Source organism: Hordeum vulgare, chromosome 3H, assembly GCF_904849725.1.
Source record: "Hordeum vulgare subsp. vulgare chromosome 3H, MorexV3_pseudomolecules_assembly, whole genome shotgun sequence".
In the NCBI taxonomy this organism is placed as follows: domain Eukaryota; kingdom Viridiplantae; phylum Streptophyta; class Magnoliopsida; order Poales; family Poaceae; genus Hordeum; species Hordeum vulgare.
The window spans coordinates 280002829-280021837 of record NC_058520.1 but is presented as its reverse complement, the minus strand read 5'-3'; positions in this window follow the sequence as shown (position 1 = coordinate 280021837).

Here is a 19009-nt window from a genome sequence, read left to right as displayed (position 1 = left end):
GACGGCCATGACATCCTACGTAAAGCTTCACCCAGGCTCAAAGGGACAGACGGATATTTTCTAGACCCAAGGCTTACCTGCACAGCCACAAGTCATTATGGGCTCTGGCTTGGTTGGACAACGCGGCGAATCTGGACAGGCGGTGCTAGCAGAAGTAGACGAACGGTAGGAATGGATGGGCACCGACAGGGATTCAAAGGGACCCGTTGAAAGACCATGTTTTGATCATCCGGTCTTCAAACACCCTGAAGTGCGAGGACATACTCGGAGGCGATCAAATCTTGTGGGGAACGTGTGCAAAACTCTGCAGAGTACCCAAACCTAATCGATTAGCCGTGTCCAAAGTCATGGACAACTTGAGCCAAAGGAACTGAAGTTATCTGGATTTCTCAACACCATTAAATATATTTGATGAGGGTAATTATTTTCAACTCGGGTACGAGAACTGGTTGGCGGAACCATCTCGTTAACAACCAACAATGTAGTAACATTTTGCTTTTAGCCCTCTCTTGTCGTAGGAGAAAAATTTGCTTTACGCTAAAACTTATAGCCCCACCTGCCATATATGCATATAGTATAGATGATTACTTTTCACCCCTCTCTTATGTGACTTGCCGGCATATTCAATATGCTGACCTACACGGTTGCAACGTCTTATGTTGCAGATATTTTTCTTCGACGAGTAAGAGTACGATTCAGGGTTACGGTCTACACTCAACTTGCCGTTGGTGTTTATTGGGACTCCACTCCCTTGACTGCTTCCGCTGAAATATTTAAGGTACATATCAGTTTTACGCTATTTACATGTGATTGCACTTTGATATATACATTGATGTACTGTGTGTGCCAGCATACTGATCCAGGGATGGCACAGAAACACAGAGGCTTGACTCGTTTTGAGTCGGGTCGCTACACTTTCTTGCTTGGCAAGTATATTGTCAGGAAATTTTTTTGGTTGAAATTTGGTGCCAAAAATAAATTTGAATCAAATACTGAAAGAAATTCAAATGCCACCTTGATTCAAATTCTTTATAGTTGAAGAAGTCATGCTATCTTCTCTCACTGATTTGAAATGGATGAATTTGAATTCACAGGAAAAAAGGGGCAAGTCATTTTATTCCCTCTCATTCAAAAGTTTTAAAAAGTTTCAAATTTTACTCTAGTTTAAATCACTCAAACAAACAAACAATCAATCTAATAATTATATTAACATTCCAATATTTGGGATGTTACAAACCTACCACAGTTAAAATGAATCTCGTCCTCGAGATTCGAAGAGGTTAGAAAGAAAAGGTTAGGGTTTGGTGGTCTTTTAACAAATCCAATCTCCTGCAAAGTGGGATGCTACCACACTTAAAATGAGAGCTACTGGTCCCTCAAAATTCTAACAATTGTTTGGGGTCTTGGCATCTGACTCCTCATGTTCTTCATACTAACTCCTTTAGTGATGCTCTTCCATTATATTCATAACGTTTCCATCAAAAACGAGGGTTCTTCTGTTGATATAAGCTTCTTCCATCACTGGGCCTTCTTAACTGAAAAGTCTCGTGATCATTCTAAATTAACATATTGATGATTCTCATGGTGGTCTACCCTTTGTGGTTATCCTGCAGGGAGCGGGGTCTTGGTTTCATCCTCACCGTAAAATTTCCTACGTGTGACAACAAATGCCATGTACATGTGGCTTCATCATACCATTCTAAGGCTTAAACAAAAGCTTCAAAGAACATCGTCTTCATCCATAAATCATATTCATTTCATATTCAATCCTTTAGTACATCCATAATTTATTCTCAAAACTCCAAATCAAAAGTACTTAATTGCAAATGCTGCCATCCACATTGTTCGGTATGGTCAAGCATTTCTGCCAACTTTAATCATTTGTCTCCCTTGTAGATACTTTACTCCCACTGGAACTTTCCGAGGTGCTCCTTGAAATCATCCATCTGTTGCTTTATCATGATGGCCATGAGCTTCATCTCCATCATCTCCGCATGCACTTCACTCAGGTATTCCTGGGTATGACGGAGTCTTGCTTCATGTATTTCTCCAATCTGACGTATGGCTTGCATGGCAGCTTCACGAATAGAATAAAAGAAGGTTGCTCGTGGTACACGTGAAATGAAAAAGTATTGCCCCATAGTCTTTGGACAAACTCCTTTCACATGGTGGAGGTGTACTTCCATATACCAAAGTTCTACTCCACTTTCCATGAATGGGTAGCCTTTGTAGACTGCATATCCTTCAAGATGAATGTGCTTCATCATGTCCTTCAGAATTTTTGGGTAATCATGATCACTAGTCAGGGTCATGATCGTTTCTGGGCCCTTAAGGAAGGACACGTAGAGGGTTGTCATCTCAGGTGTTAGAAAATGGGTACTCAGAGGAATGTATGTGTCTCCTTGGTATGCATGGTACATTCCAACTCATTGGATCCCGTGGGTTTAACGATTACTATGACACTTACAATGAAATATACTCATGCCTGCATAGACCATATTTTGATGGGGAACGTCGCATGGGAAACAAATTTTTTCCTACGGGCACGAAGACCTATCATGGTGAGGTCCATCTACGGGGGGGGGGGGGTCAGATCTACGTACCCTTGTAGATCGCATAGCAGGAAGCGTTAATAAACGCGATTGATATAGTGGAACGTCCTCACGTCCCTTGATCCGCCCTGCGAACCGTCCCACAAACCGTCCCGCGATCCGTCCCACGATCCGCTCTGATCTAGTGCCGAACGGACGGCACCTCCGCGTTCAGCACATGTACAGCTTGACGATGAGCTCGGCCTTCTTGATCCAGCAAGAGAGACGGAGAGGTAGATGAGTTCTACGGCAGCATGACGGCGCTCCAGAGGTTGGTGGTGATCTTATCTCACCAGGTCTCCGCCCAAGCTCCGCACAAACGCGATCTAGAGGAAAAACCGTGGAGGTATGTGGTCGGGCTACCGTGGCAATGTTGTTTCAAATCAGCCCTAATACCTCAGTATATATAGGAGGGACGGGAGGGGCCTTGCCTTGATGCTCAATGATCCCCAAGGGGGTCGGCCGAAGGGGGGGAGGAGGAATCCTCCCCCAATCCTAGTCCAACTAGGATTGGAAGGTGGAGCCCTTCCCTTCCTTCCCACTTCCCCTTTTTTCTTTCTCTTTGATTTTTCTTATCTCCTGCGCAGGGGCCTTCTTGGGCTTTCCCACCAGCCCACTAAGGGCTAGTGCGGCACCCCTAAGGCCTATGGGCTTCCCCGGGGTGGGCCGCCTCGCCCCCGGTGAACATCCAGAACCCATTCGTCACTCCCGCTACATTCCCGGTAATGTCGAAAACTTTCCGATAATCAAATGAGGTCATCCTATATATCAATATTCGTCTCCGTACCATTCCAGAAACCCTAGTGACGTCCGTGATCTCATGCGGGACTCCGAACAACATTCGTTAACCAACCATATAACTCAAATACGCATAAAACAACGCCGAACCTTAAGTGTGCAGACCCTGCGGGTTCGAGAACTATGTAGACATTACCCGAGGGACTCCTCTGTCAATATCCAATAGCGCGACCTGGATGCCCATATTGGATCCTACATATTCTATGAAGATCTTATCGTTTGAACCTCGGTGCCAAGGAACCATATAATCCCGTATGTCATTCCCTTTGTCCTTCAATATGTTACTTGGCCGAGATTCGATCGTCAGTATCCGCATACCTATTTCAATCTCGTTTACCGGCAAGTCTCTTTACTCGTTCCATAATACAAGATCACGTGACTTACACTAAGTCACATTGCTTGCAAGGCTTGTGTGTGATGTTGTATTACTGAGTGGGCCCCGAGATGCCTCTCTGTCACACGGAGTGAAAACTCCCAGTCTTGATCCATACTAACTTAACGGAGACCTTCGGAGATACCTGTACAACATCTTTATAGTCACCCAGTTATATGATCTCATGGTCACAGGAATAAATACTTGACACGTAGAAAACAGTAGCAAAAAAATGACACGATCAACATGCTACATCTATTAGTTTGGGTCTAGTCCATCACATGATTCACCCAATGATGTGATCCAGTTATCAAGCAACAACACCTTGTACATAGTCAGAAGACCCTGACTATCCTTGATCAACTGGCTAACCAACTAGAGGCTTGCTAGGGAAAGTGTTTTGTCTATGTATCCACACATGTATCTAAGTCTTCATTCAATACAATTATAGCACGGATAATAAATGATTATCTCGATACATGAATTATAATAATAACTTATTTATCATTCCCTCTAGGGCATAATTCCAACAGTCTCCCACTTGCTCTAGAGTCAATAATCTAGTCCTCACATGGCCATGCGAATTACATTGTAATAAATCTAACACCCAAACAGTTCTGGTGTTAATCATGCTTTGCCCATGGAAGAGGTTTAGTCAGCGGGTCTGCCACATTCAGATACATGTGCACTTTGCATATCTTCACGTCTTCCTCCTCGACGTAGTCGCGGATGAGGTTGAATCATAGTTTGATGTGTCTGGTCTTCTTGTGAAACTGAGGTTCCTTTGCTAAGGCAATGGCACCCGTGTTGTCACAAAACAGGGTTATTGGATTCAGTGCACTCGGCACTACTCCAAGATCCGTCATGAACTGTTTCATCCAGACACCCTCCTTAGCTGGGACCGAGGCAGCCATGTACTCCGCTTCACATGTAGAATCAGCCACGACGCTTTGCTTGGAACTGCACCAGCTTACCGCACCCCCATTAAGAATAAATGCGTATCCGGTCTGCGACTTAGAGTCGTTCGGATATGTGTCAAAGCTTGCATCGACGTAACCTTTTACGGCGAGCTCTTTGTCACCTCCATATACGAGAAACATCTCCTTAGTCCTTTTCAGGTACTTCAGGATATTCTTGACCGCCGTCCAGTGATCCAGTCCTGGATTACTCTCGAACTTGCCTGCCATACTTATGGCCAGACTAACGTCCGGTCTAGTGCACATCATTGCATACATGATAGAACCTATGGCTGAAGCATAGGGGATGGTGCTGATATTCAGTCTTACTCAATCTCGTACCTTGTAAAACTGGCAAGAACCCCTTCTTGGACTGTTCTATTTTGAACCTCTTCAAAACTTTATCAAGGTATGTGCTTTGTGAAAGTCCTATCAGGCGTTTTGATCTATCCCTATAGATCTTTATGCCTAGAATATAAGCACCTTCTCCTAGGTCCTTCATAGAGAAACTTTTATTCAAGTAATCCTTTATGCTCTCCAAAAACTCCACGTTGTTTCCAATCAGCAATATGTCACCCACATATAATATTAGAAACGCCACAGAGCTCCCACTCACTTTCTTGTAAATACAAGATTCTCCAACCACTTGTATAAACCCAAATGCTTTGATCACCTCATCAAAGTGTTTATTCCAACTCCGAGATGCTTGCACCAGTCCATAAATGGATCGCTGGAGCTTGCACACTTTGTTAGCATTTTTAGGATCGACAAAACCTTTGGGTTGCATCATATACAACTCTTCCTTAAGGAAACTGTTCAAGAACACCGTTTTGAAATCCATCTGCCAGATTTTGTAATCGAAAAATGCAGCTATTGCTAACATGATTCGGACGGACTTAAGCATCGCCACAGGTGAGAATGTCTCATCATAGTCAATCCCTTGAACTTGTGAAAAACCCTTTTCCACAAGTCGAGCTTTATAAACGGTCACATTACCGTCAGCGTCCGTCTTCTTCCTAAAGATCCATTTGTTCTGAATAGCCTTGCGGCCTTCTGGTAGTACTTCCAAAGTCCACACTTTCTTTTCATACATAGATCCTATCTCGGACTTCATGGCCTCCGGCCATTTGTTGGAATCCGAGCCCACCATTGCTTCTTCATAATTCGCAGGCTCATTGTTGTCCAACAACATAATTGATAAGACGGGATTACCGTACCACTCTGGAGTAGTACGCGTACTCCTCGAGCTGCGAGGTTCGACAGGAACTTGATCCGTAGTTTCATGATCATCATCACTAACTTCCTCCTCAACCGGCATTGCAATGACAGGGGTTTCCCCTTGCCCCGCGCCACCATCCAGAGGGATGAGAGGTTCGACAACCTCATCAAGTTCTATCTTCCTCCCACTCAATTCCCTCGAGAGAAACTCCTTCTCGAGAAAAGCTCTGTTCTTAGCAACAAACACTTTGCCTTCAGATTTGAGATAGAAGGTATACCCAATTGTCTCTTTTGGGTAACCTATGAAGACGCACTTTTCCGCTTTGGGTTCCAGTTTTTCAGGCTGAAGCTTTTGGACGTAAGCATCACATCCCTAAACTTGAAGAAACGACAACTTTGGTCTTTTGCCATACCACAGTTCGTATGGTGTCGTCTCAGTGGATTTTGATGGTCCCCTATTTAAAGTGAATGCAACTGTTTCTAATGCATAACCCCAAAACGATAACGGGAAATCAGTAAGAGACATCATAGATCGCACCATCTCTAATAAAGTACGATTACTATGTTCGGACACACCATTACGTTATGGTGTTCCAGGCGGTGTCAAATGTGAAACAATTCCACATTGTCTTAAGTGAGCACCAAACTCGAAACTCAGATATTCACCCCCACGATCAGACCGTGGGAACTTGATCTTCTTGTTACGATGATTTTCAACTTCACTCTGAAATTGCTTGAAATTTTCAAATGTTTCAGACTTGTGCTTCATCAAGTAGACATAACCATATCTACTCAAATCGTCAGTGAAGGTGAGAAAATAACGATATCCGCCGCGTGCCTCCACACTCATCGGACCACACACATCAGTATGTATGATTTCCAACAAGTCACTTGCACGCTCCATTGTTCCGGAGAACGGAGTTTTAGTCACCTTGCCCATGAGGCATGGTTCGCACGTGTCAAGTGAATCAAAGTCAAGTGACTCCAAAAGTCCATCGGTATGGAGTTTCTTCATGCGCTTTACACCAATATGACCTAAGCGGCAGTGCCATAAAAACATGGCGCTATCATTGTTAACTCTAACTCTTTTGGTAACAATGTTATGTATATCTGTATTATCACTATCAAGATTCAATATGAACAATCCTCTCACATTGGGTGCATGACCATAAAAGATATTACTCATAGAAATAGAACAACCATTATTCTCTGACTTGAACGAGTAACCGTCTCGCAATAAACAAGATCCAGATATAATGTTCATGCTTAATGCAGGCACTAAATAACAATTATTTAAGTTCAGAACTAATCCTGATGGTAACTAAAGTGAAACTGTGCCGACAGCGATTGCATCAACCTTAGAACCATTTCCCACGCGCATCGTCACTTCATCCTTCGCCAGCCTTCGCTTATTCCGCAGTTCCTGTTTTGAGTTGCAAATATGAGCAACAGAACCGGTATTGAATACCCAGGCACTACTATGAGAGCTGGTTAAGTACACATCAATAACATCTATATCTAATATACCTGATTTTTCTTTGGCTGCCGTCTTATCAGCCAGATACTTGGGGCTGTTGCGCTTCCAACGACCCATACCCTTGGAATAATAGCACTTCGTTTCAGGCTTAGGTCTAGCTTTGGGTTTCTTCGTCGGATTGGCAACAGGCTTGCCGCTCTTCTTCGAATTACCTTTCTTTACTTTGCTATTCCTCTTGAAACTAGTGGTCTTATTCACCATCAACACTTGATGCTCGTTACAGAGTTCTGACTCTGCGACTTTCAGCATTGCGAATAACTCGCCGGGTGAGTTGTTCATCCCTTGCATATTATTGTTCAACACAAAGCTCTTATAGCTTGGCGGCAGTGATTGAAGAATTTTGTCAGTGATAGGCTCTTGCGGGAGTTCAATCCCCAGCTCAGCTAGACGGTTTGAGTACCCAGACATTTTGAGCACATGTTCACTGACAGACGAATTTTCCTCCATCTTGCAAGCATAGAATTTATCGGAGGTCTCATACCTCTCGATCTGGGCGTTCTTCTGAAAGATAAACTTCAACTCTTGTAACATCTCATATGCTCCATGATGCTCAAAGCGACGTTGAAGTCCCGACTCTAAGCCATACAAGACTGCACATTGAACTACTGAGTAGTCCTCCTTACGTGCTAACCAAACGTTCTTAACATGTTGGTCAGCCGTGGCGGGTGGTTCTTCTCCTAGCGCAGTATTAAGGACATAATCCTTCTTCCCAGCTTGTAGGAGCAACTTAAGATTACGAGCCCAGTCTACAAAGTTGCTTCCATCATCTTTCAACTTAGCTTTCTCTAGGAACGTATTAAAATACAGAGTGACTGTCGCGTGAGCCATTGATCTACAACAGAAATATATTCAAAGTGGACTTAGACTATGTTCAAGATAATTAGAGTTTGACTAATCAAATTACTTGCTAAAATCCCACTCAAAAAGTACATCTCTCTAGTCATTTGAGTGGTTCATGATCCAGTTCCACTAGCTCAAGTCCGATCATCACGTGAGTTGAGGATAGTTCCAGTGGTAAGCATCCCTATACTAATCATATCAACTATATGATTCATGATCGACCTTTCGGTCTCATGTGTTCCGAGGCCATGTCTGCACATCCTGGGCTCATCAAGCTTAACCCGAGTGTTCCATGTGTGCAACTGTTTTGCACCCGTTGTATGTGAACGTTGAGTCTATCACACCCGATCATCATGTGGTGTCTCGAAATGACGAACTGTAGGAACGGTGCACAGTCGGGGAGAACACAATTTCGTCTTGAAATTTTAGTCAGAGATCACATTCATAATGCTACCATCGTTCTAAGCAAAATAAGGTGCATAAAAGGATTAACATCACATGCAATTCATAAGTGACATGATATGGCCATCATCACGTGCTTCTTGATCTCCATCACCAAAGCAAAGACACGATCTTCTTGTCACCGGCGCCACACCTTGATCTCCATCAACGTGTCGCCATCGGGGTTGTCGTGCTACTCATGCTATTACTACTAAAGCTACATCCTAGAAATATAGTAGACGCATCTGCAAGCACAAACATTAGTTTAAAGACAACCCTATGGCTCCTGCCGGTTGCCGTACCATCGACGTGCAAGTCGATATTAACTATTACAACATGATCATCTCATATATCCAGTATATCACATCCGATCATCGACCATATCACATCACAAGCATACCCTGCAAAAACAAGTTAGACGTCCTCTAATCACTACTGGAAATCAGTATTTTGCCATCAGCCTAGTCTTTGCCGTCTGATAGCTGATGGCAAAGATTGTCGTTGCCGTCAGCTTCAGCAAAACTGACGGCAAAGCACAGGCTGATGGCATACAGTCTTTTTGCCATCTGTCACCTCTTTGCCGTCTGCTAGCGGACGACAAATAGTCCAGAGGCAGACGGCAAAGATGTAGACAGGCCCACCTGACCGCGGGGTGGCTAGGTCAAATAGTAGTCGGACCTTTGCCGTCTGCTAGCGTACGGCAAAGAGTCCGGAGGCAGACAACAAAGCGCTAACTCCGTTAACGGCTCCTTCCCCCCACCCCGCCCCTCTCTCTCTGTAACGGCTCATCCCCGCGTGCCCCTCGCTCTCTCTCCCCACCCCGCTCGCTCCTCTCTCTGTAACGGCGGCCAAGACCACCGTCGCGCCGCCGCCCCCGTCGCGTCGCTGCCCCTGCCGCCGCCCCCGTCGCGTCGCCGCCCCTGCCGCCGCCCCTGTCGCGCCCCACTACCGCCACTGTCGGCCCTGTCGCCCCCGCCGCCGCCCCTCCCTCTCTCCCCCCACATCGCCCCCGCTGTCGCTGCCCCTGCCGCCGCCCCTGTTGCCGGCCCTACTATCGCTCTCGTCCCGTCGCTGCCCCTGCCGCCGCCCCTCTCTCTCTCCCCACCTCGCCCCCGCTGCCGCTGCCCCACCACCGTCGCGCCGCGGCACCTGGCGCCCCCGGCGCCACCCGCCACCCCCCGCCACCCCGGCCCCTCCAGAGCCGTCCCTCTCGGTGAGCCCCCACACCCCCACCCCCACCCCCCACCCGCATTATTTTTTACTAGTTTTATTATTTTTTAGTAGTTTTATTAGTTGTTATTGTTAGTAGTTTTAGTGGTAGATTTAGTTAGGTCAGTAGTTTTAGTTAGGTTAGTAGATTTAGTTAGGTTAGTAGTTTTAGTTAGGTTAGTAGATTTAGTTAGGAGGCGAAGAGGAGAAGAGGAGGAGGAGGAGGACAAGAAGAGGAGGATAAGAAGAGGAGTAGGAGGAGGAGGAGGAGGAGAAGAAAAAGAAGAAGAAGAGGAGAAGAAAAAAATAAGAAGGAGAAGAAGAAGAAAAAGAAGAAGAAGAGAAGAAAAAATAAGAAGGGGAAGAAGTAAAGAAGAAGAGAAGAAGAAGAGAAGAAGAGAATAAGAAAAAAATAAGAAGGATAAGAAGAGAAAAAAGAAGAAGAATTTGATTTTTTATTGTTTGGTATTTAGTGGTAGCTAGATTCTTTTTTAGTTACTTAGTGGTAGATTGTGTTTTTGTTATAGTGGTAGATTCTGTTTTTGTTATTTTTTTGCGGTTTAGTGCTATCTAGGTTTAGCGATAGGTTTAGTTAGCTTCGTTAGTTAGGTTAGTTAGTTAGCTTACTAGAAAGAATAGGAAGAAGAAGAAGAGGAGGAGGAGGAGGAGAGAAGAAGAGGAGGAGGAGGAGAAGAAGAAGAAGAAGAAGAATAGGAGGAGGAGAAGACAAAAAGAAGATCACATGTTTGGTATTTAGTTTTTTGGAATTAATTAGTAGTTTTAGTGGCAGATTCTGTTAGTTAATTAGTAGATTTAGTGGTAGATTCTGTTAGTTTATTCGCCCATCATTATTGCTTAGGTTCAAGACTACTTCAAAGAAGATCACATGTTCTTTTGTTGAAATCAAGTGTGTCAAAATAATGTATCGTCTATATTTATTGGTACCGGAGCAAAACAGGACAACTTAAATAATATTGCCATCCTCAAATGTAGAAAATATCGAAAAGTTTTATATAAACTGACCCGGAAAGTCCTCTCGACCAAAAGGGCAACTTCTGTACCAAGGAACTTTGCGTGGTAGGTGCATGTCCGTGCAGCAGGGTAATTTCCCCAACAATGACATAATTAGTCCATTTAGCTCCAAAATACCATAATAAGCTCAGAATGGCATAAGAACCTTGGTTAGCTCATGAATATTATATACTTAGCTTGTTTTCCTCTAAAATGGGATAATTAGCCCATTTAACTCAAAAAAGACATAATTAGGTAATTTAGCTCCAACAAGAGGACAAGAGGAGAAGAAATAGGCGAAATGAAAAGAAAGAAGAGAAAGAAGAAGAAGAAGAGAAGAAGGAGAAGGAGGAGGAGGAGGAGGATGAGGAGGAGGAGGAGAAGGCCAAGGACCTTCTATACATCTCCTCCTCCTCCTTCTCCTCTTCCTCCTCCTTCTTCTTGATTTCTTCTTCTTCTCCTCCTCCTCCTCTTTATTCTCCTCTTTCATATTATCCTTGCTTTAGTTAACCCAACAATGACATAATTAGCCCATTTAGCACCAAAATACCATAATAAGCTCAAAATGGCACAAGAACCTTGGTTAGCTCATGAATATTATATACTTAGCTTGTTTTCCTCTAAAATGACATAATTGGAATATTTGTGTTGATCGGGTGGATTTACATGTGATAGTTGTCTCGTCGCTGTGAGCTGTGTTGTGCGAAGACCTGCCCGTGCGTTGTACGAGCTCCGCCCCTGCATTCGTGGTCAGTACTAATTTCATCTCCTCCCCGCCCCTTCATTTACTGTGGCTCGGTTTCCGGATGTAACTTTTTAGATTTACGTAATTCAATTAATTTATCAGTATGCGTGACCAGTATGCGTCTCCTGTTCGAAAGGGCGACATCTATAAATATGCATATATATAACCGCCATCCTTTCGAATTGTCCAACATTATCCATGGACAGCCCGAGTATGTGTAGATTGGGTTCGTTTTCCCGTGTGCTGTGCTCTGGATCCGATGCGGAATTTCATCAGTGCCTCCGTGTTGTTCTCCGGATGCACATCCTCTCTGTTTATTGCAGAGAGGTGTATCAGGAGAACAGCGGGGAGGTGCTGCCAAAATTTTGCGTTGGATCCGGAGCAGAGCATGGGAAAACGAACCCAATCTACACATACTCGGGTGGGATTAGGACCTATCTTTTCCTATTAGCGTGTAGGTTGCCTGGACGTAATAAAAATGGCGAACCTGATTAACCGATGAATATATTTCTTTTGTCTTTAGTAGCTATGCAAGATGAGTGATCGTGCATGGATGTATACCGGTCACCCTAGTCAGAAAGAGATGACGAAAGAATGGTTTTTAAAATCAAAGGAATTTGTGAAAGCCGCATTCGCAAATGGCCAGGAAAGAAACTATTGCCCCTGTCCTGGATGCAACAACTATAAAAAGACGACAGAGGCTGTAATGATTAAACACCTCAAGAGGAGGGGTTTTAAGCCTAATTATACGGTGTGGACGTTTCATGGTGAGTCTATACAACACACAAGAGCTGAGGTGGTCCGTCGTCGCACGGACGAGCATGGTACTGGGATCGAAGACATGGTGCAAGACTTTGATGATGCTCGGGATTCGGAAGATGAGATGGAGGAATCTATAAAGGCCTTTTATGAAATGTTGGAGTCTTCAAAACGTCCTCTCCATGAGCACACTGAGCTCTGTCAGCTGGATGCAATTGCACAAGTAATGGCTCTGAAGGCTCAGTTCAACTTGGGAAGAGAATGCTACGACGGGATGATGACACTAATTGGACGTTTCCTACCCAAAGGCCATGTCATGCCTGCAAACCTGTACCAGTCGGACAAAATACATCATGTACTTAAGATGCCCTAGTGAGAAGAGGCAGACCAAAATCACAGTTAGTGTTCTTCGGTATATGCCAATCGTACCAAGACTTCAACGTCTTTTCATGGTTGAAGAGACAGCCAGACAGATGACATGGCACAAATTGGGAAAAAGAACCGAACTAGATGCGGATGGGAATAAGATGATGGTACACACATCGGATGGGGAAGCGTGGAAACATTTCGATGGATTGCATCAGGATAAAGCGGCAGATCCAAGGAATCCTCGAGTCTGCGCCGCCACGGATGGTTTTAATACCTTCGGCATGACGGCAACCCAATACAGTTGTTGGCATGTATTTGTCATTCCACTCAATCTCCCCCCCGGGGAGATTATGCAAAGAAAGAACATATTTCTGACGTTGATAATTCCAGGGCCCAATTATACGGGGAAGAATATGAATGTGTACCTGCAACCGCTTAAGGATGAATTGGAAGAAGCTTGGAAAAAATGGGGTCAAGACATACGATGCCGCTAGAAAAGAAAACTTCAAAATGCATGTGTGGTACATCTACTCTATGCATGACTTGCCAGTGTATGCGCTATTCTCTGGATGGTGTGTGCATGGAAGGTTCCCGTGCCCCCAATGCAAGGCAGCTCTTCAGTTTCATTGGTTGCAGGAGGGTCGGAAGTATTCTTGCTTTGACTTTCATAGACAGTTCCTGGATCCTGACCATCAGTTCAGAAAAGACAAGAAGAAGTTTACCAAAGGTAAAGTTGTGAAAAACTTGGCACCACATGCATTCACAGGCCAACAGATCCTGGATCAGTTAAACGCCCTCGAGCCTGATCCAGAGCGTGAAGGGTATTTCAAGGGGTATAATTCAAAACATGCCTGGACTCACAAGCCATGCTTCTGGGATCTGCCTTACTTCAAAGACCTCCTTCTTCCACACAATATCGACATGATGCACACTGAAAAGAATATCGGAGAGGCTATTTTTGGTACAATGTTCGACATAGATGGGAAGACAAAGGATAATATTAAGGCTAGAGTCGATCAAGAGACACTATGTCATAGACCGTTACAAAACATGCGAGAAGGCAAAGGAAAGCAGAAGTGGTCGAAGCCAAAGGCCTCGTTCAATCTTGGAAGGCCAGCTATGAAGGAAATTATCTTGTGGGTCAAAATGCAATTGATGTTCCCCGATGGGTATGCAGCGAATCTGAAGAGGGGAGCGAGTCTTGAAAAATAAAAAATCTTTGGTCTCAAGAGTCATGATTGGCACATATGGCTAGAGCGGGTAATGCCGGTGATGTTACGTGGCTTTATTTCTGAGGATGAATGGCTAGTACTGGCGGAGCTGAGCTATTTATTCCGTGTTCTTTGTGCAAAAGAATTGTCGCCTGGCGTGGTAGAAGACATGGAGGAGTTTGCACCGGAGTTGTTGTGCAAGTTAGAGAAGATCTTTCCACCGGGCTTCTTTAATCCAATGCAACATTTCATTTTACATCTACCGACCGAGGCAAGATTGGGTGGGCCCGTGCAAGATCGTTGGTGCTACGCAACAGAGAGGATGCAGAAGACCCTTCGAGCTAAATGTAAAAATAAGCGTAGAATTGAAGCATCGATGGCTGAGGCATTCATCACTGAGGAGGTGGCAAACTTTGTGACAACACACTACGAAGCCAAAAATCATCATTTTCATAATCCGAAGCCTCGGCACAATGATGGAGACCCTAAAAAAGGCGGGTCCAACCTCAGCCTATTCAAAGGGAAGCTCGCACCAGCCGGTGCTTTGAAACCAATAACGTTGGATATCGAAGAATGGCGGAACATTTCGTTGTATATCTTCAACAACCTAACAGAAGTGCGGCCGTACATGAGTGAGTTCTCGGCACATTTTCCCGTAACTTCTAATTCATTTGAACTGCTCTTATTCCCGGATATTTCAAACAGCCGTTACATCATCAAATTCTCGGATGGAGCGGTGATCGAAAATGATTCCGTCGAAGAGTATGAGCTTCTGTCAAAGACAGGAGGCGGCTATCCCGGTTTCATCTCTTGGTTCAAACAAACGGTAATTATCAATAATGGACCATTTCATTCTTGGTCTAACTTGCGGCTAATGCAACAACCGTCTCGTATTAAACTTGTAGGCTAATTAAGAGTCTATGGACGCCGAATTGAGACAAGTCGCTAATGGTTTTGACTATAAGGTCCGTTCATTTGAGAAATACAACATCAACGGGTATCTCTTTCGTACCTTTCGCAAAGAGCTCTCTATACCCCACCGGAAATCTACAAATTGTGGTGTCTCTGCTATCGGCGAAGGTGTTATCGAGTATTATGGAAGAGTTGAAGCAATTTATGGTGAAAAGCCACCGAAAGTCGTAGTCTTCAAATGTTATTAGTTCCAGCCGAAAAAGACTAGAAGGACTCATGAACATATAGGACTAGTCGAAATCAATCCAAACACCCATTTAGATGTTCCCGATGTCTATATTACGGCTCAACAGGCGACCCAAGTTTTCTATCTACCGTGGGCATGCCAAACGGATAAGAATCTAGAAGGCTGGTATGTTGTTTATGAAGTGCCGCCACATGTCAGACCACCTTTCCCAAATGAACAGGATTATGAACCTCACATTAACCCAGACACATATGATGGAGAATTCTTCCAAGAAGCACGTCTTTCCAAGAAACGTTTCAAGAACCGCCGTGCTTCATCCAAGAACATGGAAGTAGACAGCGACAATGAATCTGACTCCAGCCCTGAGCCGGAACCAGAAGACCTGGCACTCATAGAGTTTACTGATGCGGATGACCTATCAATGCTTCAACAATTAAAGGAAGGCCTTTCACAACTTCACGGCGTTGAACCCGATGAGCACGTCATTCATGAAGACATGCGTGATAGTGATGATGATGATGCATTTATTGATTATGATTATTAGTTTGTAAGATTCACAACTTAAATTATATATATTTTAATCTTTATGATTCATGTACATATTATTATTCATGTCAGTCATTCAATTTTTTTATGTTGTACTAATTTCTTTTAATCTTTATCATGGAAGGTGTTGAAAGATGGTGGCGCGGGTCCAGAGCGCTCGACGGGTTCTTCCCAGGCGCCCCGCACGAGGGGTGGTACTTCCCTTCCACCCCTATCTCTCCGTAGAGCCTTGGCAGACAGTCTTTTGACACCAGCCGGGGGTTCTTCTTCGTCGGTGGCATTTCCCACTGGGAGAGGTACTGGTCGGGTAGGGAGGAAGGGGAAGGGTACAGGGAGAGGTGGTGGCCGCGGAAGATCCAGGAGGACTGTTGAGCCATCCTCGCCACCACCACCAGCTCATTCACCCGAGCATAGGACTAGTATGGTCGACCCGTTTGCGGAGGAGGCTACGGGGACTCCGGTCCAGGAGCTTGGTGTTCACGGGCATTCGTCCCATGAGACTACGGTCCAGGAGCAGCCTCGGGTCGAGGTGCATTCGGCCCAGGAGGAGCCGGAGGAGACTACGGTTCCGGAGGCTTCACCCGACATGGAGAGGCCCGGATGGGAGCCTTGGCCGGATCGTACCGATTTGCCGGATTGGACTGAGGGTCCGGGTGGCTCAGGGGGCGGGGATGGCGGGGATGAGCTTACGGATAGTGAGGGCGATGTGCAGGTGGACGGGGCCACTGTGTACAAGCGTGGTAGTACACGTCTCACGGTCGCCCCAGCTACCCGCGAGCAGAGGCCAGTGATTAAACCTGAAGGAGATAGGTAAGTACATTTACCCTTTTTTAGCTTTTGCCTTCAAGTTTGTTCAAATATCTAATGCGCTGACCTTATCATACTGCAGGGGATGGGTACACCCTCTTGGAGTCCGCAGGCCGAACTCCGTCCTTGGTGTGCTTTGCCGGACAAATTTCCCGGGGTTTGTCACGTTGCCTGGTGAGGGTCAGGTTCCTACACTAGGATTTACCTGGGAGCACTACCAGGCTGCGCAGACCCCGCCGGAGGAGATTATAGATGGTGTCTTGTGCCACACGAGGGCCGAGATGGTGATCAGGAGCTTTTGGGTAAATTATCCTTTTATAGAATCTAAAATTAACAATATACCTAATTATTGTACTAATCGGTGTTTTCATGTTTGATTGCAGACCTTCTATAGGTGTGAGGATGGATATGTGGAGGAGACGCGGGGAAGGATACGAAAGGGGATGACTTTAACCCTAGCCAGGAACCTTTGGATCCAGAGCTGGTGATGATATCTGGTGGCGGGAGGCCCCATGGCTCGATAGCCATTGGAGATGGGATAATACGTTGTCCACTCACTCTTCCGGAGATCAAGGCGTGCCAGTCGAGCAGATGTCCTGAGATAACGCCTCGTCCACGGCCAGTCAAACTTGCCATCGAGGTTAGTTGTACGGACTAAGAACACTTTCATCCATTTCATTATGTGTGTCACCATAGATCATTACTGTGGTAACGAGGAATGGTTTTTCAGGCTGCTCTTTAGAAAGAGAGAGCGGCAAACTAGGCTGCTCTTGAGAAAGAGAGATTGGCAAGCCAAGGTACTCTTCAGGCTGCTCTTGATGAGAGGGACCAGACCACGGCATGATTGCTTGAGGAGGAGAGGGCCCGGAATGAGGCGGGTCAACGGCCCCTGTACGAGCTTTTTTTGGTATGTTTTTTTTCACATTAGCCAAATCATGTGTGTAATGTCTGTTTCAATACTAACTAATACGACCCACTCTTCAGGGTCTATGCGAGAAGAGTGGTCAAGCCCCTCCACCGATGCCCGTCTTCTCTTCGATTGGCACGGTGAGTTTCATTATAAACTAGTATTAATAATTGAGTGTCATCATGCTAACTGAGACATTGCAAAGTATCTTTTCTGCAGAATAACTCCCGAGCGGCATCGCACGACCCTTCTCCAGGGCAACCGTCTCCAAACGAAGCCGGCGCGAGCAACCGTGGTGTTTCTCCTCCTTGATGACCACTACGGTAAGTTTCTCCTCCAAACTTAGCTTGTTTTCCTCTAAAATGAGATAATTAGCCCATTTAGCTCCAAGAAGACATAATTAGGTAATTTAGCTCCAACAAGAGGAGAAGAGGAGAAGAAATAGGCAAAATGAAAAGATAGCAGAAGAAGAAGAAGAGAAGAAGAAGAAGAGAAGAAGGAGAAGGAGGAGGAGGAGGAGGAGGAGAAGGAGGAGAAGGCCAAGGACCTTCTAGTCCTTCTCCTCCTTCTCCTCCTTGATTTCTTCTTGTTCTCCTCCTCCTCCTCTTTCTTCTCCTCTTTCATATTATCCTTGCTTTAATTTCCCCAACAATGGCATAATTAGTCCATTTAGATCCAAAATACCATAATAAGCTCAAAATGGCATAAGAACCTTGGTTAGCTCATGAATATTATATACTTAGCTTGTTTTCCTATAAAATGGGATAATTAACCCATTTAGCTCAAAAAAGACATAATTAGGTAATTTAGCTCCAACAAGAGGAGAAGAGGAGAAGAAATAGGCAAAATGAAAAGAAAGAAGAAGAAGAAGAACAGAAGAAGGAGAATGAGGAGGAGGAGGAGGAGGAGAAGGCCAAGGACCTTCTATCCTTCTCCTCCTCCTCCTCCTTCTTGATTTCTTCTTCTTCTCCTCCTCTTCCTCTTTCTTCTCCTCTTTCATATTATCCTTGCTTTAATTAACCCAACAATGACATAATTAGCCCATTTAGCTCCAAAATACCATAATAAGCTCAAAATGGCACAAGAACCTTGGTTAGCTCATGAATATTATATACTTAGCTTGTTTTCCTCTAAAATGAGATAATTGGAACATTTAGCTCAAAAAAGACATAATTAGGTAATTTAGCTCCAACAAGAGGAGAAGAGGAGAAGAAATAGGCAAAATGAAAAGATAGAAGAAGAAGAAGAAGAAAAGAAGAAGAAGAGAAGAAGGAGAAGGAGGAGGAGGAGGAGGAGGAGAAGGAGGAGAAGGCCAAGGACCTTCTAGTTCTTCTCCTCCTTCTCCTCCTTAATTTCTTCTTCTTCTCCTCCTCCTCCTGTTTCTTCTCCTCTTTCATATTATCCTTGCTTTAATTTCCCCAACAATGGCATAATTAGTCCATTTATCTCCAAAATACCATAATAAGCTCAAAATGGCATAAGAACCTTGGTTAGCTCATGAATATTATATAATTAGCTTGTTTTCCTATAAA